Genomic DNA, 25,991 nt, shown 5'->3' on the forward strand with positions numbered 1-25,991 from the left:
CTGAAAGGGTTAAGGATGCAGCCATACCTAATATGTCTATTTTTTTAAAAATAAATAAACTACAATATTGTTAAGGGAGCTCACCGGAAAATGGCACAGCCTGCTACACCACCTAGCTGTTATATTTACTCTGCGTCAGAGTGATCTGGCAAGCAGTTCCGTCGCTGGAATTGCCTGCTGGATCCAGCAAAACGAACATTACCTGACATTTTTCATGCAACGGATCAGTCGTTCCGTCGACGGAAATTCATGCCGGATCCGTCAATTTGTTTCATACAGCAGACTGTTTTTGCCGGATCCGTCGTAGCAGCGGATCCGGCTATTCTGTTTTCTTCCGTTTTTAAACGGAAAGATGGATCTGGTATTCAAATTTTAGAGATGAAAGAGATGCTATCAGTTATGCAAATACTACAGTGGCTATAAAAGACAACCGAAGGTCACTTACCACTCAGAAGCTTCCTCTGAAGATTGCAAAGATGATGCCGGACCATATTCGTTTTGGATTTCAGGCTCTAATTCTGGTTTCACGCTGGAGAAGACGTCTTCGAGCCAGACGGCGTCGTAAGCGTCGCTATCGGGTGCATTCAATAACCTCTGCAAGAATAAGAAGGGGAGTTTTTGAAACTGTTTCCTGAATTGAGGGATTATCCTGAAAGTTTTTTAATTACTGAATTGAGGGATTATCCTGAAAAGTTTTTTAATTACTTACGGATGACCGTAGAAAGTTTTGATGATCTCTTACGTGTGTCACCTCACATTCAAAGACAAGGCACCACTTTCCGCCGCTGTGTTTCCCCAGCAGAACGCCTATTGCTGACCATAAGGTAAAGTATATTGTAATACTTATTATATATTGTTAAATTTATTTTGTGCATACATTTTTTACGGATGATATTTTGGATTTTAGTGTGACACCATAAATGTTTGTGAACCAAAATTTGCTCAGTTATTCTGGCATCACTGTACAAAGTGCATCATTGGGGCCACAAATGATGCTCAGCATTATTATTTTGACTTCTACATCTTGTATGCTAAAGTTTTCATTTATATAATGGTCATTAACGATGTTGAATGAACTGTGATCAATATTGTTCGCCATGGAGAGCAAACTTTTATCGTTGCATTTTCAAAAAAATTCTTTTGGCTGCATAAAAAATCTTGACCAAACAAAAGAATGGAAATAAGGTCCCATAGAATTGCGTCCGATTGATGTACCTTGTATATTATTTTTGTTGAAAATTATTTTAATAGGATTACCCTATATATATATTTTTTTTAGGTTTCTTGCTCCTTTTTCAATTTCACCTTGGGATATCAACTGTCTCCATAATTGTGAAGGAGACATGCCGTGTTTTGTGGGAACAACTGCATGATGAATTTATCCCACATCCAACTCGACAGCATTGAACAGAAATAGCTGAAAATTTTTGGGACGTTTGTCAGTTTCCAAACTGCATCAGTGCGGTAGACGGGAAACATATTAGAATTATCAAGCCCCAAGGAACCTGATCAGAGTTTTACAACTACAATAAATATTTCTCGATCATCCTAATGGCCATCGCAGATGCCCAATATCGTTTTGTTGCCGTTGACGTAGAGGCCTATGGACGCACCAACGATTCAATGGTATTAAAAAATTCTTAGATGGGCCGTAGACCATTTGATTTTCCTCTGCCTCAACCACTGGCAGGTACAGATGGCCCACCCATGCCGTTTGTATTGGTTGGTGATGAGGCCTTCCAAATGTGTGGAAATCTTCTGAAACCGTATTCAAGCCGCATATTAGATTTTAAAAAAAGGCACATTCAACTACTGCTGGACCAGGGCTCGAAGAATGGTTGAATGCACATTTGGAATTTTGGTAGCAAAATGGAGGATTTTCACTAAACCCCTTCATATGAAGGTAGAATCGGTCGACGAGGTTGTAAAGTCTGCTGTTGTGTTACACAACTACCTCCTTAAAAAAGAACCACTCAATTTGGAACAGATACCGGAGGACAGCGAGATGGCAAGCATTCAAAGTTTTGGACCTCGGTCAAGTGTAGCGGTTGCACGGATGAGAGACTGTTTTGCGGATTATTTCTGCTGTGATTCAGGAAGGGTGGACTGGCAGGACCATTTTTTATAAACATTTTGTGATTAATTAGCAAAGAACCGTTAATGGTTTGTTTGCCTTTTTGTTGGTGGTTACAGTGTGTTGTATTGTTGTAGATTGGATTTTTTGTTCAATAAATATTGTTTATCAACGTACTTGTAATTTTTTTTACTATATTTATGTCCCCACGCTAGAGGAGTGACACTTCTTGCGTCGCTCCACTGGCGCTGGTATATTATGTCAGGCATGTTTATAGAGACTCATTTTCAATCTCCCCATGCTAGAGGAGCGACACATACTTGTGTCGCTCCACTGGCGCTGGTAGATTTTGTCAGGCCTGTTATGGAGACTCTGGTTCAATCTCCCCATGCTAGAGGAGCGACACAGACTCCTGTTCTACATACACTATAACTTATCTCCCATCGCTGGTGGAGCAAACCAAGTATAGGTCGCTTCAAAAGCGATGAGAGATGTTACATTTTTGTAAACACTTTTTAAAAATAAATACAAAACAAATTAAATTTTTCAAACCAAAAATATTTTATTTTAAAATATAATTATTTTTAAATAGTATAAATATAAACTTTATTTGAAAAAAAAAAAAGGCTACAAATGCCGATATGTTGGTCCTGTGGGAATAGAAGGTTGGGTGGTGGAGGGCCGAACACTGGTTGGTCCCCCTCGGTCCTGTTCGTGTGCCCCTGTGGACATATAAGTGTGTGTTGGGGCAAGTACGACAGAGGGAGTATGCAATCTGGAGGGGGGGCAGGAGAAGGAGTTGACCGAACAAGAGTAGAGGGAGTGTTGAAACTGGTTGCAGGAAAGTAATGAGGAGGAGAAGGAGAAAAGTGTTGAGTAAAGTGCTCGGTGGATTGGGAATGGGGATGGGGAGGCTGGGAAGGGGGATGAGGAGTTTGGGAAGGGGGTAGGTAGTTTGGGAAGGGGGTTGTTGAGGTTGTGATGGGGGATAGGGCATTGACGAGGGATAGGATGTGGGGAGGTGCTGTACTTGCCACAAGACACTGTCCACCTGTCTTCAGGCCTCAAACAGCTGGTCGGGCGTAAATCCTTCCATCACGGGGAGCAACAATAACCAATAGTGATGCACCGGACCCAACTGCGACGTCAGCACCAAAGCGGCAACTCTATTGGTGAATCCCATCAAGGACTCGTAAACGAGCCTTGTGAGATCCTCGTAGTCCACCTGACTGCTCCTACCGGTCCTCTGGCGACTTATCAATGCCTCAAAGAGTGGTGCCATTGTGGCCATTGTTGAGTCGCAAGAGGGCACAGGTAGGGGAACATTGAGGTCCCGACCAGCTGTTGGAGTGGGACAAGAGGGACCCGCGGTGGGAGGCTCTTCGGTGACCGCCTCCAGTGCGCCAGCCTCTGAAAGGACTTCACAAGGAGGTTCGGGCGCCCGAGTACTGCTTGATGTGCTGTAAAGGAAACAAAAAAATTATTAATGAAAAAATAGAGAACTATAAGTGGATGTCCTGGACAGAGTGTCAAATGACAGTCTGCCTGGGCCACACACATAGATTGGAGATTAACATTCATAATTAGTATAAACATTAGAGCTTACCTTCGCAGCTGTAGGGTTCTTTAAAGGAAACCTAATGCGGCTGCATAACGGTACGGCTGCTTTTTGCTTGCTCTAGACCCACTCGGGCGCTTGACCTCCTCGTTAAAGTCCTTCTTATAGCGGTCCCTCATTGACCGCCACCGCACCAGGATTGTCGTCCCTGTCCACAAGAAAAACCAAGAACAAAAAAAAATTAATATTATAATTCTTTTTTTTTTCCAGACATCAAAAATTGTTTAGTATTTGATTGAACCTGCCACAACAACAATAAAAAAAATATTGATGTTCACTATAGGTAGCAGTGACCAACTTCAATCAGACACAAAACCAATTTTGAATAAAAAGTAGACATAAGCAGTATACAAAGTAATGCTGTATACTTCCGACACTCCTCCCGTTGACTTTCATTGAGGTCGTCCCAATTTGGCACTATCACCTCACAGATCTCGAGCCAGAGGAGCCGGGTAGCATGATGGTCTGCGTGGCGGCGGTCGGTGTGGTCCCACAGTGGTGGTCGGTCCTCCACCATCTGGATGAGGAGTTCGTTGTCGATAAGCAAACCGCTGAAGTCCTCCTCATCCGTTCTGGTGGAGCCTCTGGAACCCTAAAAGTATATAAAAAATAAATAAATAGAACCTCATGTTTGACAGATTTCAAATGAAAAAAACTCATTGTGAAAATACTCACATGACCACGACCGCCGCGTGCTCCCCGACTTCCTCTGGCTGTGGCTCGACGACCTCTATTGGAGTCAACGGGACGAGCTGCCTGTAATAGAAATAACAATAATAAAAAAAAATCAAACATACAAATCGTCATTTTGAGCTTACAAAAAATAAAAATAAAATACGTTTACCGCTTGCTGTCCTCCACCACCGACTTCCTCCTCTCCTGCGGTCTCTTGGCGGGGAGGCCTCTCCTCCGCAGATGATGACTGTGAAATAAAAAAAATGAAATATTTACAATGCGGTCATAATATTATAATGGTGAATGCTTCGAAAATTTGCATACCGTATCATGTCGACGACGTCGTCTTGGAGGAGAGCTCCCGGCCTTAGTTGAAGATGATGAGCCTGTAGGAAATAAAAATTTAAAAATTTGATTTGAACTATTAATAATGCAACAAACCCACACAAATAATACTTACTTGACATTATTCCTTTTTCCTAATTAATTTCAGCTCTGGCTGGCCTGTTTGGGTGTACGGCAATTCTTTTGGGGACAGGGCAATTCTTTAGTTTTTTATTTAAGAAAAACAAATTTTCTTTCTATATTTTTTGGCCTACATGAGAAAAAAATAGGAGAGTTATTCATGTTGTAGGAGTACTACCCCTAGCAACCACTATGTACTTGCACCACCTGCATTGCCTATGCAAAACTACATAGGCACTGCATGTGGTGCAAGTACATAGTCGATACTAGGAGTGGTAGTCATCAGGACTACCACCTCTAGCATCCACTATGTACTTGCACCACCTGCATTGCCTATGCAAAACTACATAGGCACTGCATGTGGTGGAAGTGCATAGTGGATGCTAGGGGTGGTAGTCCTGATGACTACCACTCCTAGCATCCACTATGTACTTGCACCACCTGCATTGCCTATGCAAAATTACATAGGCACTGCATGTGGTGCAAGTACATAGTGGATGCTAGGAGTGGTAGTCATCAGGACTACCACCCCTAGCATCCACTATGTACTTGCACCACCTACAGTCCTTATGCAAAAGTACATAGGGCCCCACAGGTATTACAAATACATAGTGGATGCTAGGAGTAGTAATCCACAAGACTACTACTCCTAGCATGACCTATGTACTACAGCTCCTATGTATAAATACATAGGAGCTGCTTATATTTCTATGTGACTGCGCCCACAGGTCCTCCTATTTGATTGCGCAGGCGCAGAAAGAAAAGCCGGATCCGTCGATCAGGCAAACAACGGAAATCTTTTCGAGAAAAACGCCGGATCCGTCATTCCGGCAAGTCTTCCGTTTTTTTTTTGGCCGGAGAAAAAACTGTAGCATGCTACGGTTTTCTTTTTTGCCTGATCAGTCAAAATGACTCAACTGAAGACATCCTGATGCATCCTGAACGTATTACTCTCCATTCAGAATGCATGGGGATATGACGGATCAGTTCTTTTCCGGCATTGAGCCCTTTTGACGGAGCTCTATGCCGGAAAAGAAAAACGCAAGTGTGAAAGTACCCTTAATGGCTGGCTTCATACCAAAAGAATAACATATAAAACCATGTAAAAAACATAAACCAATTTATTCTACATACACCACAAATAACCCTATATTTAGCATGCAAAAACTTTAAATAAATAAATAAAAAAATATTTAAAAAATGGCCGACATAGTGATTACATGTGTAGTTCTTGGATTTAAATAGTGTGCAGTCACGTTCCCTCTATTGGTTCCCAGTACGGAGTTTATGCACTAATTGGAACAATTTTATGTTTCACAGCGATATTACAAATATCTGCAAAATATCCTGTTAATATCTTGCTATCAATGATATATAAATTGTTGAGCAATAGTCTTATTACGGCTACTTTGTATGTTATAATTGCCTCTTCTTAACACAGTTCCATAGATGTTATATTCATTCACTATTTAAATCAGCAGATTAGGTGCAGAATGATATTTCTTCCGCTTACCCGGATCCCGAGATGTTATTTGGAATAGCTGGTAGCTCAAAATACATACGTGTTTCCTTTTCAGCTGTGAGTCTCTTGCACTGCTGACTTCCACGGTTTGTCTGCGCACTAGTGCCGGTACTTACTTCACCGCACATGCGGTTTGAAGACTTTGAGATGCTGACTGTGTTAGAGGCTTTGAAGCACTGGCTGTGTTCCATAGCTGTGCAATTACTTTTATTGCTGCAGATCCTTATGTATTACTTTGTATCGCTGTGTACAAAATTCACCAAACACGTTTCGAAACCTTACTGTTTTTTTCTTCAGTGGTCAAAGAGTCACATGAAAAACGAGGGACAAAATCGATCTTTATATTTGGTTACCCTGATTTTTACAAAATCTGTATCTGACTAGATCAAACTGGCACATTTGAATAAAATCTGGACCGGACTATACATTCTCAATTGTACTCAATGCACTATTCAGACATTGTGGTATCTGTGTTTAGAGTATATTTGATCGATATTATTCTCTGATACTCAAATATAATTATGTGTAGCAGTTATACCGCTATTATACCATAGTTTTTCTTTATATTATAATCTTTGGCACAATCCTAATATTTATTTAAATGGTTTTTCTACATAATTGAACTTTTCTATGTTATTTTTGGGCTCTATGTTCCTGCAAGATTTCTATATTTGTATATTTCACATATAGCATCAATAGACTTCCATTTAAATAAGGAAAAAATGAATAAAAAAAATAAAAAAATTAATTAAAAATGAAATAATTGTTGACATTATGGGGCCCATGGGGGGGATGCAGGACATGTCGATGCGTTGGTAAAACAGCCTGGCATCTACAAGTCGTTTAAACCCCCACCGGTCATGTTATATAAAGCCAAAAATTTCAATTTCCGAATCGAGTCCCAAAGGTGACGGCGATCCAAAATCATAAATCATTCTAGATTCGTATCTTAACATTTTTTATATAAAATCTCCTCCTATCCAATCCTTTTTTGGATTGCTGCATATTTCAGACCCGATGGATTATTGGCATGGTATAGTTTGAAATTATATGATAACGCATGTTTTTCATACCCTCTCCTGATATTATTTATGTGTTCTGATATCCTAGCTTTTAATGTTCTCCCTGTACCACCTACAGTAGATATAAAAAGTCTACACACCCCTGTTAAAATGTCAGATAAATCATTTCAGAACTTTTTCCACCTTTAATGTGACCTATAAACTGTATCACTCAATTGAAAAACAAAAACAAACTAAAATGTGGTTCCATAAGTGTGCACACCCTCTTATAACTGGGGATGTAGTTGTGTTCAGAATTAAGCAATTACATTCCAAATCATGTTAAATAGGAGTCAACATACACCTGGCATCATTTAAAGTGCCTCTGATTAACCCCAAATAACGTTCAGCTGCTATAGTTGGTCTTTCCTGAAATTTTCTTAGTCGCATCCCACAGCAAAAGCCATGGTCCACAGAGAGCTTCCAAAGCATCAGAGGGATCTCATTGTTAAAAGGCATCAGTCAGGAGAAGGGTACAAAAGAATTTCCAAGGTATTAGATATAGTGAAGAAAATATGGCACAACAGTGACAAAACCAAGAACTGGATGTCCCTCCAAAATTGATGAAAAGACGAGAAGAAAACTGGTCTGGGAGGCTACCAAGAGGCCTACAGCAACATTAAAGGAGCTGCAGGAATATCTGGCAAGTACTGGCTGTGTGGTACATGTGACAACAATCTCCCATATTCTTCATATGTCTGGGCTATGGGGTAGAGTGGCAAGACGAAAGCCTTTTCTTACGAAGAAAAACATCCAAGCCAGGCTACATTTTGCAAAAACACATCTGTAGTCTCCCAAAAGCATGTGGGAAAAGGTGTTATGGTATGATGAAACCAAGGTTGAACTTTTTGGCCATAATTCCAAAAGATATGTTTGGCGCAAAAACAACACTGCACATCGCCAAAGAACACCATACCCACAGTGAAGCATGGTGGTGGCATCCTCATGCTTTGGGGCTGTTTTTCTTCAGCTGGAACTGGGGCCTTAGTTAAGCTAGAGGGAATTATGAACAGTTCCAAATACCAGTCAATATTGGCACAAAACCTTCAGGCTTCTGCTAGAAAGCTGAACATGAAGAGGAACTTCATCTTTCAGCATGACAACGACCCAAAGCATACATCCAAATCAACAAAGGAATGGTTTCACCAGAAGATTAAAGTTTTGGAATGGCCCAGCCAGAGCCCAGACCTTAATCTGATTGAAAATCTGTGGGGTGATCTGAAGAGGGCTGTGCACAGGAGATGCCTTTGCAATCTGACAGATTTGGAGTGTTTTTGCAAAGAAGAGTGGGCAAATCTTGCCAAGTCAAAATGTGCCATGCTGATAGACTCATACCCAAAAAGACTGAGTGCTGTAATAAAATCAAAAGGTGCTTCAACAATGTATTAGTTTAAGGGTGTGCACACTTATGCAACCATATTATTTTATTTTTATATTTTTTCTTCCCTCTACCTAAAAGATTTCAGTTTGTTTTTCAACTGAGTTGTACAGTTTATAGGTCACATTAAAGGTGGAAAAAGTTCTGAAATTATTTATCTTTGTCTAATTTTTTTTACATTACAGAAACCTGACATTTTAACAGGGGTGTGTAGACTTTTTATATCCACTGTATATATTGTTTGGTACACGGGCATTCTATAATGTATATAACTGCTGTGCTGTTGCACGTTAATTCTTCGTTAATCTCCCATATGAATCTATTGGTGTTGGATATAAATGTAGTCGTTTTTCTATCAAATTTTGTGATTGCAGTTACTGCATAGGCCACACCTATAAAATCCTTTAAGATTTTCCCACGGTGTACTTATAGATATTTCTTTCTGTCTTTTTATAGTTGGGGCCATTTGTAATGCTAAATTGGGGGCCCTTGTGTACACTATTGGTGTTTTTTTTTAACAGTTGTTGCCAGTATCTTATCTTGTAATAAACTGTTTACTGATAATAGTAGATACCTTTTTATAGTCTACATTGAAGGGTAATATTATTTTAGATGACTCTTCTATTTCTTTACTTGTTTTTTCTTTTGTCTGGAAAAATGTTTCTCTATCTAGTGTTCTTAGGCTACTTTCACACTTGCGTTCGGAGCGGATCCGTCTGGTGTCTGCACAGACGGATCCGCTCCTATAATGCAAACGATGGTATCCGTTCAGAACGGATCCTTCTGCATTATATTTCACAAAAAAAATTCTAAGTGTGAAAGTTAGTCAGACGGATCCGTCCAGACTTTGCATTGAAAGTCAATGGGGGATGGATCCGTTTGAAAATTGCACCATATTGTGTCAACTTCAAATGGATCCGTCCCCATTGACTTACATTGTAAGTCTGGACGGATCCGTTTGGCTCCGCACGGCCAGGCGGACACCCGAACGCTGCAAGCTGCGTTCGGGTGTCCGCCTGCTGAGCGGAACGGAGGCCAAGCGGAGCCAGACTGAGGCATTCTGAGCGGATCCGCATCCACTCAGAATGCATTGGGGCTGGATGGATGCGTTCGGGGCCGCTTGTGAGAGCCTTCAAACGGAGTTCACAAGCGGACACCCGAACGCAAGTGTGAAAGTAGCCTTACTTTGTTCAATAACGACAAATATTTTTTCTACAAAAATTTTACTTTCATGGACTCTGCTTCTTTTTCAAATTGGTCATCTTGTGTGCAATTTCTTTTTAGCCTACAAAACTGCCTAAATGGTACATTTAGTAACCAATGTGGTAAATGACAGCTAGTGTTTAATATAAAGCTATTCTTTGCTACTGATTTTTGGTAGGTGCTGATAGCATACTAATATTTGCTGCAAATTTTAAATGAAACTCATTATTGTTCAGATGCTTAATGAATTCCATTAGTTCCTCGTACGTCCCTTTCCAGATTAAAATAATATCGTCCATATACAGTCGCCAGAGCACCACATTCGACCCCAGCCTAGGTGTTATCTCTGCTTGTTCCCAAGCTACCATAAATAAATTGGCGTACCTGGGGGCGAATCTGGTTCCCATGGCGGTACCGGTCATTTGTAGATAATAATTTGATTTAAAATAGGACATATCTAATACTGTCCAAAATAAACTGTATTTTTTCAGATTTTAAATTATTTTTCTGGCTTATTTCTGATACTGCCTGTATACCTTGTTCATGATTTATGCAGGTGTACAGTGAACTAACATTTAGTGTTGCCATAATCCAACCAGGCTGATATGTCAGATTTTCAAAAAGTCTTCATACCATAGTGGTGTCTTTTAGGTAAGACAAAGTGTCTTTTACATAAGGTTGCAAAAATTGATCTAAATATTGCAATAAGTTACTGGTTAGTCAACCTATTCCTGAAACTATCGGTCTACCAGGTGGATTTGTCGGTTCCTTATACACACTAGGGATACAATACAAAACTTGCAATTTTTTTAAAGTACCCAATATAAAACGATATTCTGTCTTATTTATGATGCCCTTTTCTTTGGCTTTTACACACATATACTTCAATTTTTCCTCATGTTTCTATTGGGTCTCTTTCTAATGCTCTATATGTGTTTATGTCCGACAATTGTCTAATACATTCTTCTTCTTCATATTTGTATTCAAAACCACTATTGCTCCGCCTTTGTCGGTGGCGCGAATTGTGATTTGTTGGTTACATTGGAGATCTTTTAATGCCTGTATTTCATCTTGAGTAAGATTGTACTTATTTTTGTTTTTAATCTTCTGATATCTGCCTCTACTACCTGTAGGAATGTGCAAGGGGCCGTCATTAATGGAAGGTATGTGTTACTAAGATTCCTGGCCTCGGTGAGGTAAAGCTGGTAGTTTAAGTGTCAGCGACAGTTAGTGCTTACTGACACTGTTTTGTTAGTATGACTGTAAAGCCGATCCGGGCCTGCTCTTACTAGGAGTAGCCAAAGTGCTGGGTGTGAGGCTTCTCCCCACGCTCCAGGCCATGTCTTTTTTGGCTTATATAAAACCCAGCCAGCAGTCTCAGCTGGGTGTGGTTTATCCTCCATCTGACAGAGAAGCTGGGGAGTCTGTTTTGGGACCCGTAAATTTGTGCCGTGCTAAAGGGCTGAGAGCCACATGCCGGGAATCAGGCCCCTAAATCATGCTGTGGACTGCAGATGGAAAACTGCTAACCAGGTGAAGATTTTGTTCTATGGACATTTCATGGTGTGAACAAACACCAAGACTGTGAACGGTCATTTTGTTTTTCCTTATGTGTGAATAAACACTGAACTGTTTAAGTTAAAGACTTTGTGATTGCCTCTATACTGCGTCCACTAGCCTGTCTACCAGAGCAAAACCCCACATGCCCCTTTAAATGCTAATAATTCCTTCCCCAGACTTTTTTGACTTTTATTTTAAATCCACATGTTTGTAAGTGTTTTTTACAACATAGTTTTTTCATATACTTTTCTATTCCTATGTAGGCATCACATTTTTTTAAAGGTGCATTCGGTGCAAACTTTAATCCAAAGTAGCCGTAATGAATACAAAGTATCTGTAATAAGACTATTGCTCAACAATTTATATATCATTGATAGCATGATATTAAAGAGGACCTTTCACTAGATTAAAAATTCTAAACTAACTATACAGACATGGAGAGCGGCGCACAGGGATCTCCCTGCACTTACTATTATCCCTGGGCGCCGCTCCGTTCGCCCGGTATAGCCTCCGGTATCTTCACATGTTAGGCTCCACCCAGTGGAACCTGCCGGCGTCTCCTTCTCCCATGCTGTACCGCTGGCCAATCGCAGCGCTCAGCTCATAGACTGAGAGGTTTTTTTCTCTCTCAGGCTATGAGCTGAGCGCAGCGATTGGCCAGTGCTACAGCATGGGAGAAAGAGACGCCGGCAGGTTCCACTGGGTGGAGCCTAAAATGTGAAGATACCGGAGGCTATACCGGACGAACAGGGCGGCGCCCAGGGATAATAGTAAGTGCAGGGAGATCCCTGGGCGCCGCTCTCCATGTCTGTATAGTTAGTTTAGATTTTTAAAATCTAGTGAAAGGTTCTCTTTAACAACTATATTTTGCAGATATTTGTAATATCGCTGTGAAACATAAAATTGTTCCAAATAGTGCATGAGCTCCGCACTGGGAACCAATAAAGGGACCGTGACTGTACACTATTTCAATCCAAGGACTACACGTGTAATCACTATATCGGCCATGTTATTTATTTATTTATTTATTTATTAAGGTTTTGCATGCTAACTATAGGGCTATTTGTGGTGTATGTAGAATAAATTGGTATATGTTTTGTACATGTTTTTACATGTTCTTCTTTTGGTATGAAGCCAGCCATTAATAAAAAAAAAAAATGTTTTGTTCAGTTTTACACAAAAAAATGTTTTATTTTTTTTATCATGATTTTGTGTCGCCATTTTCTGACACCTTTATGTATTTTTTTCTGCCAATTGTCTTATATTTGCACTCATTTTTTCCCGGATAAGTTGTCATTTTTATTGGTACCATTTTGGGATACATGGTTCTTTTTGATCACTTTGGCTATTCTAGCACTGCTTTTAATATTTTTTTTATGGCGTTCACTTAATGAAGTAGATCATGTGATATTTTTATAGAGCTGAATGAATTGGCAAGGGGAAAGGCCCTTTTTTTTCTTTTATTTATTCTTATAAAACACTTTTCACTTTTTTTTTACTTTTTATTTTTGTCCGACTTTGGGATTTTGTACTGCATTAACCCCTGTTTTTTTTTTTTTTAAAAATCTTATTTTATTGTTATGACAGACATGTTACAACAACAAAAGAGAACAACATAGTACTCCATATTCAAACATTGGTCGATAAGCAAGATTACATTGAAAGATAATAAATTGGGTGTAATATGCAAAGTGACAACTTAGCATTATACATGTGGAAACAGCTTCTATGTATTTAGTCATGATATCGCACACCTAGTTCCACAACTTTGGCTATCCATACGATTTAACATTAAAGTAATTCCTCTTGTTCCTTAAAGTAACTCCTCCTGTTCCTTACCCCTAATGTAACTTCCCTTATTTATTGCGTTCCTTATGCCAATCCACCCATTTCACCCAAGTCAGCAAAAACCTGTCGTGAGACAATGACTCCCAGCTTGTCAATTCCTCTAGTTGACATATCTCCTGAACCTTATTGACCCATTCTTGAAGGCTAGGAGTTTCTTTGGATAGCCAATATTTAGGTATGAGCAGTTTCGCTGCAGCTATGTGGTGCGCCGACAATGAGTGTCTGGCAAGTGGATAATTGCAATCTGGCAGGTTCAAGAGTGCTACGGTCGGGGATATAGGTGAGCCCACCCGGCAAATCTCCTGCACTGCTTTACTAATCCTATCCCAATATTCTGATATAATAGGGCAAGACCACCAGATGTGATACATAGTTCCACTATCTCCGCCACACCTCCAGCAATCAGCTGAGTATGTAGGGGAAATAGAATGCATTCTCACTGGGGTCTTATACCATCTGGTTATTATCTTATAGGAATTTTCTTGTAATTTAATACATCTTGAGTGGCCATGTGAGTGCGATAATATTCGGCTTGTGATCTCTTCAGTCAATGACTGCCCTATCTCCTTCTCCCACTGCTCGATGAACCAGGGTCTGGTGTCCGTACTTGACTCCAAAATTTTTCTATATAAAAGTGATATCATGCCTTTCTTACCTATAGATTGGTTCCACACTACATCATACCAAGTGGGAGTATAGCTACTTGGAGAAGTGGATAAATATAACTTACAGTACCAATTAAGCTGGGAATATTGTGGAGTCGTCCAAGGGATATGCTCAAATCTAGCCTTCAAATCCGGTACTTCTGGTACTTGACGCCCTATAAGGAAGTCTCCGACTGCTACATCGCCTAGCGCAGCCCATAGACCTAAAGCATCTTGAAAATCAGCATTTAACAAGTAGGGTAAATGCCGAACAGGTGTGAGAGGGGATACTGAGGTAGAGGCGCATAAATGACTTGATAGTTTGTGCCAACAATCTGCCACTCCCTTCAATGATGCCGGTAATCTAGAGAAGTGTCGGGAAGGCCCACCCGGATCCCATAACAAGGCCAGAGCTTTTGATCCCAATACTCTCCTAGCAATTAAGCATCCTAACTTATTAACTTTGGGATTTATTATCTCTGCGTGTAACCTCAACTGTATAGCCTTATAATAGCTGCTGATGTCCGGCAAACTAATGCCCCCCTTAGATCTAGAAAGGGTCAACCTCCGGTGAGCTAGTCTAGGACGGGTCTGGTTCCATACAAACGCTGAAAAGATTTTTCTAACTTGCGTCAAAAAGTGGTGGGGTAGTTGCACCGGTAACGCCTGCATTAAATAAAGTAGTTTGGGGAGGATATAGGTCTTTAAAATATTTTTTCTCCCCAGCCAGGACAGGAACGGTATTTTCAACTCTTTCAATTGAAGTTTAATGTCAGCTAAAAGTTTAGGATAATTCCGGGAGAAAAGTTGTTCCGGATCCCTAGTAATTTGAACCCCTAAGTATTTAATGTGATCTTTTTCCCATTGGAAGGGGTAATTCTTCTCTAATTGGGCTATAATCGCCGGAGGGGTATTAACTCCTAGTGCCACACACTTGGCCAGATTTATTTTAAAATTGGAGATATAACCAAAGACATCTAATTGTCTCAGCAAAGCGGGAAACGCAACCTTGGGGTCAGATAGTAGGAGAAGCATATCATCCGCAAATGCCGCTATAGTATGCGTCTGGGACCCTATACGTAAGCCTTCTATCTCCTTGTCTTGCCTAATAGCTTGCAGGAAAGTTTCCAAACAAAGAATGAAACGTGTGGGGGAGAGTGGGCAACCCTGTCGGGTCCCATTCCTTATCTCGAAGTGAGGAGTGAGGATGCCATTTATGCGGATTTTGGCCGTGGGGCAGGAGTACAAGGACAACACAGCAGTCACAAACTGAGAGGGAAAACCAAATTTGTGTAAGGTAGCTTCCATGTAGCACCAATCTACTCTATCAAATGCCTTTTCTGCATCTGTACTCAATAGGGCAAGTCTCTTACCATGAGTCAAGGCATATTGTTGTGCTTGCATTACCCTAAATGTGCTGTCCCTGCACTCTCTACCGCTCACAAACCCAGACTGCTCTGGGGAAACCAGGCCCCCCAACCAGGCTGCTATACGGTGAGCTAGGATCTTCGCCCAAAGCTTGATATCAGCGTTAAGCAATGAAATTGGGCGATAGCTAGATGGGAGGTTCAAGTCCTTCCCAGGCTTAGGCAAGACCATAATGTGGGCCTCTAATGACTGTTTGGGGAGTATCGTTCCATTCATCAGGGAATTGAACAGTGACACTAGTTGTGGGCCTAATATGCTGAAAAATTTCTTATAATATGCAACGGTTAGGCCGTCTGGTCCTGAACTCTTACCTGTAGGGGTCGATTTTAAGACTTTCTTAACCTCATCTAAAGTCACTGGAGCCACTAGCGCCTCTCTGCCGGCGTCTGATAAGACTGGCAGGTTAAGAGACTGCAAGTATGCGGTCGTTTTTTCCCGACGGTCGTTCTGCACTTCTTCAGTATCATTTTTCTGTATATTATACAGATCATGATAGTACGTGGTAAACACTTGTGACACGACTTTAGCGTCAGTGGAGAGACTACCATCTTGAGTCATCATCTGCTTAATATACGACTGCTCTGTCCTCTTTTTAATCAGTGCAGTCATTACCTTACCGCCTCTATTTCCATGTCTATAGTGTTTGTGTTTGACCCGCATGTAAGCCTTAGCTACCTTAACATTTAGTACCGACTTCAATTCCTGCCGTAGTGACACAAGTTGTTCTAATTCCCGCTCTGCTAGGGACTTTTTGTGTATTCTTTCTAGTTGGGATATGCGGGTCAGGAGTTCAGAGATGCGTTTTGCCCTTTCTTTCTTGATATAAGAGCCCAATGCAATGAATTCCCCTCGAATCACCGCCTTATGCGCCTCCCAAGAGATAGCTGGGGAAGTAACAGAATTCACATTAAGTTCAAAGTAAGTTTGTAATTTCTTCGTGATGGTCTCTGTATGCGCTTGCGTATCCAGTATTGTGTGATTCAGTTTCCAGGTCCACTCTCTCCCAACTAAGTCAGGAATCTGAATGACACAAGACACCATGGCGTGGTCTGACACAGTTATATTATCTATGTTGGCAGATTTCACTAGAGGTAAGCTATTTTCTGGTAACATGAGATAATCCAGCCTCTGGTACGACCTATGTGGGTTGGAATAAAAGGTGTAATCTCTTCTGCTCCCATGTACAGACCTCCAGATATCGGCTAATCGTAGTGCCTGTAATCTGACTTGTATGGATTTCAGGGCCCTAAAGGAGATAGCTGAACGCTGAGTCGAGGAATCTAACAAGGGGTTCAAGGTTAAATTGAAGTCGCCTCCTAGTAGTATTTCACCAAATGCAAAGGCTGAGATTTTATCTAGCATCTCCAGTAGCCACTGGACTGTTCTAACATTAGGGGCATATAAATTACATAGCGTAAATTTTTTATGACCTATTTCGCAGTTTACTAGTAAGTAACGCCCCTCCGGGTCAATCAGCTGGGAGTGCAAAGTAAAGGGGACATGTTTCCGTAGCCCAATACTAACTCCTTTGGACGCACTCCTATCGGAACAGGAATGGAGCCAATAATGAAAGTTGGAATTACCTAAATTGGGAATATGATTAACCGAGAAATGTGTCTCTTGCAGCATAATAATGTCCACCGATGATGTCTTGATAGTTCTGAAAATCCTACCCCGTTTCACCGGGCCCTTGCAACCGTGGACATTAAATGTCCCAATGTTAATAACTAATGGTGCCATTCCTATTCCTTATAGAAGAAGTCACTCTGCCTTTGCCTATTAGGACCAGAATTAGAGTACATAACATAAAACATTTCAAAATAACAGTTAAACGTACAATATAAGATACAAGCAAAAATACTCTTGGGCCAGGCTTTTAGGCATGACCCTGTACCTTGGGGGGTGATCGTCTGTAACATGAACAAACCCTGATCGGCCTAGATCCTTTTTAGAATACCCGATAGGCTAAATCAACTCCATCAGGAGTAATATATTATTTTGCTTACAAACCCAAAACCCCATATTTCGGTAACATATATATAATAGAGTGGAATTATAAGGTGCTATAGCACGTCCTGCGGTTCTCTGGCGCACAGACTGATACTAGTGGGTAATGGGAATAAGATATAAACAATATGTGCAATACTTTCTTGATGAACAGTCAGAAATAAAGGGGAAAAAAAAAAAAAAAAAAAATGAATGCTGTCCTTCAACAGGCACATACTCTGATTAAGGCTGATTCTATTGGCATCAAATCTCCATATTATTCCTGGCCGCTTTCCTATATCTCCCGCTCCTTTGCTGCTTAGGCTTCAGCCATGGAGATGTCTCTGGTAGAGGTGGCAGTTCTTCTTCTGCAGGAATCGGCAACCAGGAGGCGATCTCTACAGGTGCTGTATCCGTCATATTCCAGAAGGGTACCAAATCTGCTGGAGATCTTACTGTAAAACGGCGATTTCCAGCTGTAATCAGGATTCCAAATGGGAATAACCACCGATACGGAAACTTCAAGGTACGCAGCAAATCCGTTAATGGTTTCAATATTCTCCTTTTTTGTAAGGCAGATGCTGCCAGGTCTTGAAATAACTGGATGCTCCTGCCCTGCAGTGTCACTTCTTTTAGCTCTCTGGCCTTTTGCAATATTTCCTCAGTGTCCCTGTAGCTCAATATGCCACATATAATGTCCCTGGGGTTCTCTGAGGTATTTGGCTTGGGTCTCAGTGCACGATGCACCCTTTCTATAATTACACTCTGGGCTCTCTCTGGGCCTAACAGAGTGGCGAACAATGAGACCATTACTTGTGTTAGGTCCTCTTTATCTGCTGCCTCAGGAAGGCCCCGTATTCTGATGTTGCAACGGCGGCTCCTATTTTCCTGGTCTTCCATTTGTAATAGCAGGCTGTTCATTGCTCTAGAATGAGAGCTTAGTGAGTCCTTGACCGCTGTGTTAAAAGCGAGCAAGGAATCTTGTACCTGCTCTAAAGACTCCACTCTGTCCCCAATATGCCGGACATCCGTCTTTATGGCGGCTAAATCTGCAGCGATAGGTGCCAGGGCTCTTTGTAATGCCTGTTCAATAAAATCCCTAGTGAGCGCCGCTCTCCCCGGCTCTGCCTGCTCCCCGCTCACCTCGCTCGCATCGTCACACTGGGCTCCAGGGCTTGAGGCCTCGCAGGCGTCTCCTTCACCCTGCCGCTTCGGCGCCATCTTAGAAGTGCGTGCTGGAACCTGGGAAGCCGGTTTCTGAAGGTATTTCTCCATATCCGACTGGTGCGGTGAGTCCCTCCTTTGCTCTGAGGTGATTCTAGACTGTTCCTTGGACTGGATCTTCATTTCTGTGGTTCGGGTATCGCTGTTACAAGGCGTACTTAGGATCTAGTGGCGGGAGCTCCGCTCTCAAGCAGCCACCATCAAGCTCGGTCAGGCCACGCCCCCCATTAACCCCTGTTTTAATGCAGTACAATACATGCTGTATTTTACTGCATTGAACTGTCAGTACTATGCTTATAGTTCACCTATGAGACCTAGTTTTGTGTTGCCATAGCAGCCATTCCCTCATCGCAGTACTTGTAGCCGATGGGTTCAGAGAGGCATCAGCATTTTCAGTAGTGCCCGCGAAAACAGTAGGGGCCTGGCTGTCAGTAACAGCTAGGACCCTATATTGATAAGGCGTGCACAGCTTCTGTGCCTGCAAAATCAGTGCATGATGCAGTTATGGCCCTTTGTACATACTGTATATGGTTAAACAGTGCCTAACCTTTCTACAAACTCTGGGTTAATCAATAGTGCAGTGTGTTTACATGAGGAGAAACACTATTTCTGCCCACTATTTCACTTGTACCTGGTATTTTTAGCAGTTTTCCTCTGTGCATAGTAAAGGTTTAGTTTGCAGATCTCTCAGACATAGTGGGTGGTATGTAGCTGCCATACACTTCACACAGAAAGTAGAGGAGAAATTGATTCCTAAACTTCTTAGTCACTCAGAAGTATGCCCCAGTATCATAAAGGACATTACAGTGTACTGACCTGTATTGGTTGTGAATTTAGTACTCGTGCTGAGATATAAACCTCCTCTGTTGCTGTGCAGTCTCTTTAGTATCTTTCTTCGAGTCTCTCCTCAGTCATGCTGCTGCTCACGCCTCTCCCTCTCCTCTCCTTAGACTTGTATTGACATGTGTAGTATGATCCTCCTGTGAAACTGCTCCATCTCAAGACGGAATTCAAAGCATTTTTCAAAGTGAAAAGCAATTAGCAAGGAGGAGGGGGGAGAGGTAAACATTTGATAGCATGAGAACCAGACATTTCTCACTGATAAAAAAAAAAATTACAAAGTTTCTTGTATTGATTTATGTAAAATTATGTGAAAGTAAAGTGACTCTTTAAAATAAAGTTGACAAGTGGTCATTTGTGTTACAAAAGAATACACAAAAGGATAAGACCAGTGTGTGGTATGCCAGCCTTGATATCACTTACACTAAAGTTTTTCTGAAATACTACTTGTACCATGAGCCACACCAGCAGCGGGAGATTAATAACTGGCTAAAGAACTGGTGTAGGAAAAAGGGGTTTGGGTTCCTGGAGAACTGGGCAGACTTCTCTGTCGGCTACAGGCTCTATCACAGAGACAGGCTGCACCGCAATGGGGAGGGTGCAGCTGTTTTAGGGGAGATGATGGCTGGAAGGTTGGTGGAGTATTTAAACCAGGGATCGGGGGGAGGGTAATATAATTGTAGGAGGGGAAGATGAAGTGCAGATAGAGACCTGGATCTAGGTAATGTAACTAAGGGAGGAATGGAGGGAGGGACTAGAACAGTTCGTAAAGAGGGGTGTAGTGTAAAAAATATGCAAAAAGTTCTTGTTACAGTTACACTCTGGATGATACTTTGTTGCAACTATGTATTTCGGTTATTTAAGACATGAAAGCCGGGTCATTTGGTACTTGCCCGATTTTAACAGTGATACCCCAGATTGCTATGCCATGGAGCCCATTCGGATAACGAAAGACTATGTGAAAGTAAAGACTTTGGCTCCATGGCGATTCTACTGTATTCGTGTAGTCTGAGTGTCATTTACTTAATAATAAGCACTCAGACCATCTGGGGATGTGTTACATGTCTATGTTTACTGTAATGGTTGTGACATTGTATGTTTGAGTAGTGATTTCTGTCCTGTTGTCCCCACATGTATAGTGGCGATTTCCCTTTGTCCTGAGAGATAATGGAATTACTCCTCGGTTGTCTCCAGGATACGTGTCTATGTTTACTGCAAGGGTTGTGACATTATATGTTTGAATGGTGATTTCTGTCCTGTTGTCCCCACGTGTATGGTGGCGATCTCCCTTTGTCCTGAGAGATAATTGAATTACTCCTCGGTTGTCTCCGGGACAGAGAGGAGGAAACCAGGATGTATTGTGGGGATGTATTGTGTCTGTGTGTCCTGAATTGTTGTTTATCTGTCCTGTGTCACAGTCTTCCATCTGGGCCCCCTAGGGGAGTGTACACCAGATGGGGAACTGCATAAATACGGGCGGGTAGCCCTCAGTAAAGAGAGATTCTGCTTCTTACCCTCAATTCGTGCTTTGACTCGTTTTGTAGAGCATCACTAATCACTAGCCCTTGTAAGAGCTCTCTGGATTTCATCTACACTTACAGGAGCATGGATGACTGCTAAAAGGAACCTAACAGCGCTCTCTAGAATTCGGGGACAAGGACATCTAAGCGGTCCAACCCTCAGCCAGCCTGAGGCAACCGTGACAGTTCTTAATTGTATATATACTAACGCAGAAACCTGACTAATTAAACTGGTGAATTGGAATTAGTAATTTCTGAGGAGGACTATGACATAGTGGGAATACTTCAGACATGGCTGGATGATAGCTATGACCCGGCTGTTAAAGTACAGGGTTACAGTCTGCTTAGAAAAGATCGTAAAAACCGGTTTGCCTTTAAGTGCTGTCTAAAGCCCACACTATATATACTATAAGTGAGGGAAATGAACAAGGAGCGACATTATGAGTAGAAATACATGGAGGCAAAAACAATAAAAAAAATACTGATAGGAGTTTGTTATATGCGCCCTAATATAACAGAAAATATACTACTAAAGGAGATAGATGAGGCGGCAAATCATAATGAGGTTATTATTATGAGGGACTTCAACTACCTAGATATAGACTGGGAAACTGAAACCTGTAGATCTCATAAAGGAAACATGTTCTCGGCAATAACCAATAGACCTTTAACTGGTTCAGGATCCGACTAGAGGGATGGTCACACTGGACTTAGTATTAACCAATAGACCTGACAGAGCCACAGACGTGCAGGTTAGGGGACACCTGGAAAATAGTGACCATGAAACAATAACCTTCCAGTTGTCATTCAAAAGAATGTTTCTTCAGAGAGGCACAAAAATATCAAACTTCAAAAAAGCTAAATTTGACCAGCTAAGAGAGGCAACTCAAATAGAAATAATAGGGTAAGGAACAAGAAAAAAAAATATGTGGATAAAAAGAAATGTAAAGAAAGCAATAAATCATAAAAATCCAGCATTTAAATCACTAAAACAGGAATGTAATAAGGAAGCACTGAAAAAATATAGACTATGTAAAAGACAAATTAAAGCAGCCAAGCTGGAGACAGAGAGTAAAACTAACCCTAAAATGTTCTTTAACCTCTTCACGACCGCAATCTGTATATATACGTGATAGCTGCACATACCCCGTGCAGCTATCACGTGTATAGACGTCAAGCCAGCTCTTTAATCCAAGCGCTGCAAAACGCTTGGATTAAAGCTTCTGCCCGAGCCCTGCTGCTGTCACGGACAGCATACAGTCTAGTAATGCCAGCAAGGGGCCAATCAGAGTGAAGCACCCGATCTGTGCCCCCTTCTTGTCCTTCTTCTATTACCCTGCCCCCGATGCGGTCCGCCCCCTCCTGCCCCGATCTGTAATAAATAAAATGCTGTCCCCTGCCCCCGATGCGTCCGCCCCCTCCTGCCCCGATCTGTAATAAATAAAATGCTGCCCCCTGCCCCCGATGCGTCCGCCCCCTCCTGCCCCGATCTGTTATAAGTAAAATGCTGCCCCCGATGCGGTCCCCCTTGTGTGTGTGATGGCGGCGGCTCCATTCCTGAGCCGCCGCCATCAGCAGCGTGTGTCAGCTCTATGCTGACACTGCTGTAACCGCATAGATGCCGCAGTAGCGGCATCCATGGGGTTAATAGAGGGAGGGGGCTCCCTCTCTCTCAACCATCAGGGCTGCTGCGATCGCAGCGCCCGATGGTTGCCATGGCAACCGGACGCTTTGCAAAGGCGTCCGGTTGCCATGGCATAGGCGTCCGGTGCTGCCACCTACAGGCATCTGATTGTATTATACTTTGCAATGCAAAAGCATTGCAAAGTATAGTACAACCATCAGCCCCACTGGATCTTCAAGATCCAAGAGGGAACTGATAAAAAAAATAATGTGAAAATAATAAAAGTAAAAATAAATAAATAAAAATGTAAAAAAAAAAATCCTTTTCCTATAAAAAAAAAACAAAAAAACTAACAAAAACCACACATATTAGGTGTCACCGCGTCCGTAGCGACCATCTCTATAAATATATCACATCATCAACCCCGTCCAATAAACACCATAAAAAATAAAAACGGTGTAAAAAAATAAGCCATTTTTGTCACCTTACATCACAAAAAGTGCAACAGCAAGCGATCAAAAAAGGCGTATATACCCCAAAATAGTACCAATCAAACCGTTACCTCATCCCGCAAAAAAAGCCCATATTTAATTGCCCAAAAAATAAAAAAGCTATGGCTCTCAGACTATAGAGACACTAAAACATCATTTTTTTGGTTTCAGAAATGCTATTATTGTGTAAAACTTAAATAAATAAGAAAAAGTATACATATTGGGTATTGCCACGTCCGTAACGATCTGCTCTATAAAACTGTCACATGACCTAACCCCTCAGATGAACGCTGTAAAAAAAAAAAAAAAAAAAAAAGGTTCCTAAACGGCCAATTTTTTGCCCACCTTGTCCCATAAAGTGTAATAATGAATGATCAAAAAATCCTATGTACCCAAAAATGGTACTAATAAAAACCTCAACTCTTTCTTCAAAAAATGAGCCCCTGCACAAGACGATCGGTAGAAAAATAAAAAACATATGGCGTTCAGAAAACCAATCCAGCAAAATCTGCCTTCCAAAAACCATACGGTGTTTCTTTCCTTCTGCGCCCTGCCGTGCGCCCTTACATCAGTTTACGACCACATGTTGGGTGTTTCTGTAAACCGCAGAATCAGAGTAATAAATATTGAGTTTTGTTTGGCTGTTAATTCTTAATGTGTTAAAGAAAAAAATGTAATAAAATAGAAAATCTGCTAAAAAAGTGAAATTTAGAAATTTCCTCTCCATTTTCCTTTAATTCTTGTGGAACACCTAAAGGGTTAATAACGTTTGTAAAATTGGTTTTAAGTAACTTGAGGGGTCTAGTTTCTACAATGGGGTCATTTATGGGGGTATCTACTATATAGGCCCCACAAAGTGACTTCAGACCTGAACTAGTCCTTATAAAGTGGGTTTTGGAAATTTTCTTAAAAATTTTAAGAATTGCTTCTAAACTTCTAAGCCTTGTAACGTCCTAAAAAAATTAAATAACATTTCCAAAATGATGCCAACATAAAGTAGACATATGGGGAATGTTATGTAATACATATTTTATGAGGTATCACTTTCTGTTTTAGAAGCAGAGAAATAGAAATTTAGAAAATTGCTAATTTTTATTTATTTTTGGTAAATTTGGGATTTTTTCATAAATAAAGGTGATATATATTGACTCAAATTTATGACTGTCATGAAGTACAATGTGTCACGAGAAAACAATCTCAGAATGGCGTGGATAAGTAAAAGTGTTCCAAAGCTATTACCACTTAAAGTGACGCATGTCAGATTTGTAAATTTTGACATGGACACTGGGGCATCAATGACCTTTGGTCATGAAAGGGTTAATATAGGTGGTAAAAAGTTTAAACCTGAAAGTGCTCTTTACAGAGTGATGACAGAGAAGTGGTAGACAGTAATGATGAGAAAGAGAATCTATTAAGTCTTTATTTATTTTTTTCCTCTGTGTTCACTGAGGAATATAAACTGTCAGATGAAATGCAGAGTATCAAAGCAAAATCCCCATTAAAAGTGGCCTGAAAGAAGTGCAGCAGCATCTTAAAAAGATTAAAATAGACAAATCGTTCGGACCGGATGGCACCCCCCCCCCATCCTTGCCCATATCCTAAGAAAATTAAGTAATGTAATAGACACCCATATATCTGATATTTAAGGACTCTATATTGACAGGGAGTGTTTCACAGGATTGGCGTTTAGCAAATGTGGTGCCAATATTCAAAAAGGGGTGAAAAGCAGATCCAGGAAACTATAGGCCGGTAAGTTTAACATCTGTCGTGGGTAACCTGAAGGTTTTCTAAGGGATGCTATCTTGGAGTACCTTAATGAACATAAGTGTATAACGGCATGGCTTCATGACAAATCGGTCATGTCAAATTAACTTAATCAGTTTCTATGAGCAGGTAAGTATAATAATAAGGCTAGTACACTGCTCAAAAAAATAAAGGGAACACTTAAACAACACAATGTAACTCCAAGTCAATCACACTTCTGTGAAATCAAACTGTCCACTTAGGAAGCAACACTGAGTGACAATCAATTTCACATGCTGTTGTGCAAATGGGATAGACAACAGGTGGAAATTATAGGCAATTAGCAAGACACCCCCAATAAAGGAGTGGTTCTACAGGTGGTAACCACAGACCACTTCTCAGTTCCTATGCTTCCTGGCTGATGTTTTGGTCACTTTTGAATGCTGGCGGTGCTTTCACTCTAGTGGTAGCATGAGACGGAGTCTACAACCCACACAAGTGGCTCAGGTAGTGCAGCTTATCCAGGATGGCACATCAATGCGAGCTGTGGCAAGAAAGTTTGCTGTGTCTGTCAGCGTAGTGTCCAGAGCATGGAGGCGCTACCAGGAGACAGGCCAGTACATCAGGAGACGTGGAGGAGGCCGTAGGAGGGCAACAACCCAGCAGCAGGACCGATACCTCCGCCTTTGTGCAAGGAGGAACAGGAGGAGCACTGCCAGAGCCCTGCAAAATGACCTCCAGCAGGCCACAAATGTGCATGTGTCTGCTCAAACGGTCAGAAACAGACTCCATGAGGGTGATATGAGGGCCCGATGTCCACAGGTGGGGGTTGTGCTTACAACCCAACACCGTGCAGGACGTTTGGCATTTGCCAGAGAACACCAAGATTGGAAAATTCGCCACTGGCGCCCTGTGCTCTTCACAGATGAAAGCAGGTTCACACTGAGCACATGTGACAGATGTGACAGAGTCTGGAGACGCCGTGGAGAATGTTCTGCTGCCTGCAACATCCTCCAGCATGACCGGTTTGGCATTGGGTCAGTAATGGTGTGGGGTGGCATTTCTTTGGAGGGCCGCACAGCCCTCC

Source organism: Bufo bufo, chromosome 3 (assembly GCF_905171765.1).
Source record: "Bufo bufo chromosome 3, aBufBuf1.1, whole genome shotgun sequence".
NCBI classification, from domain to species: Eukaryota; Metazoa; Chordata; class Amphibia; order Anura; family Bufonidae; genus Bufo; species Bufo bufo.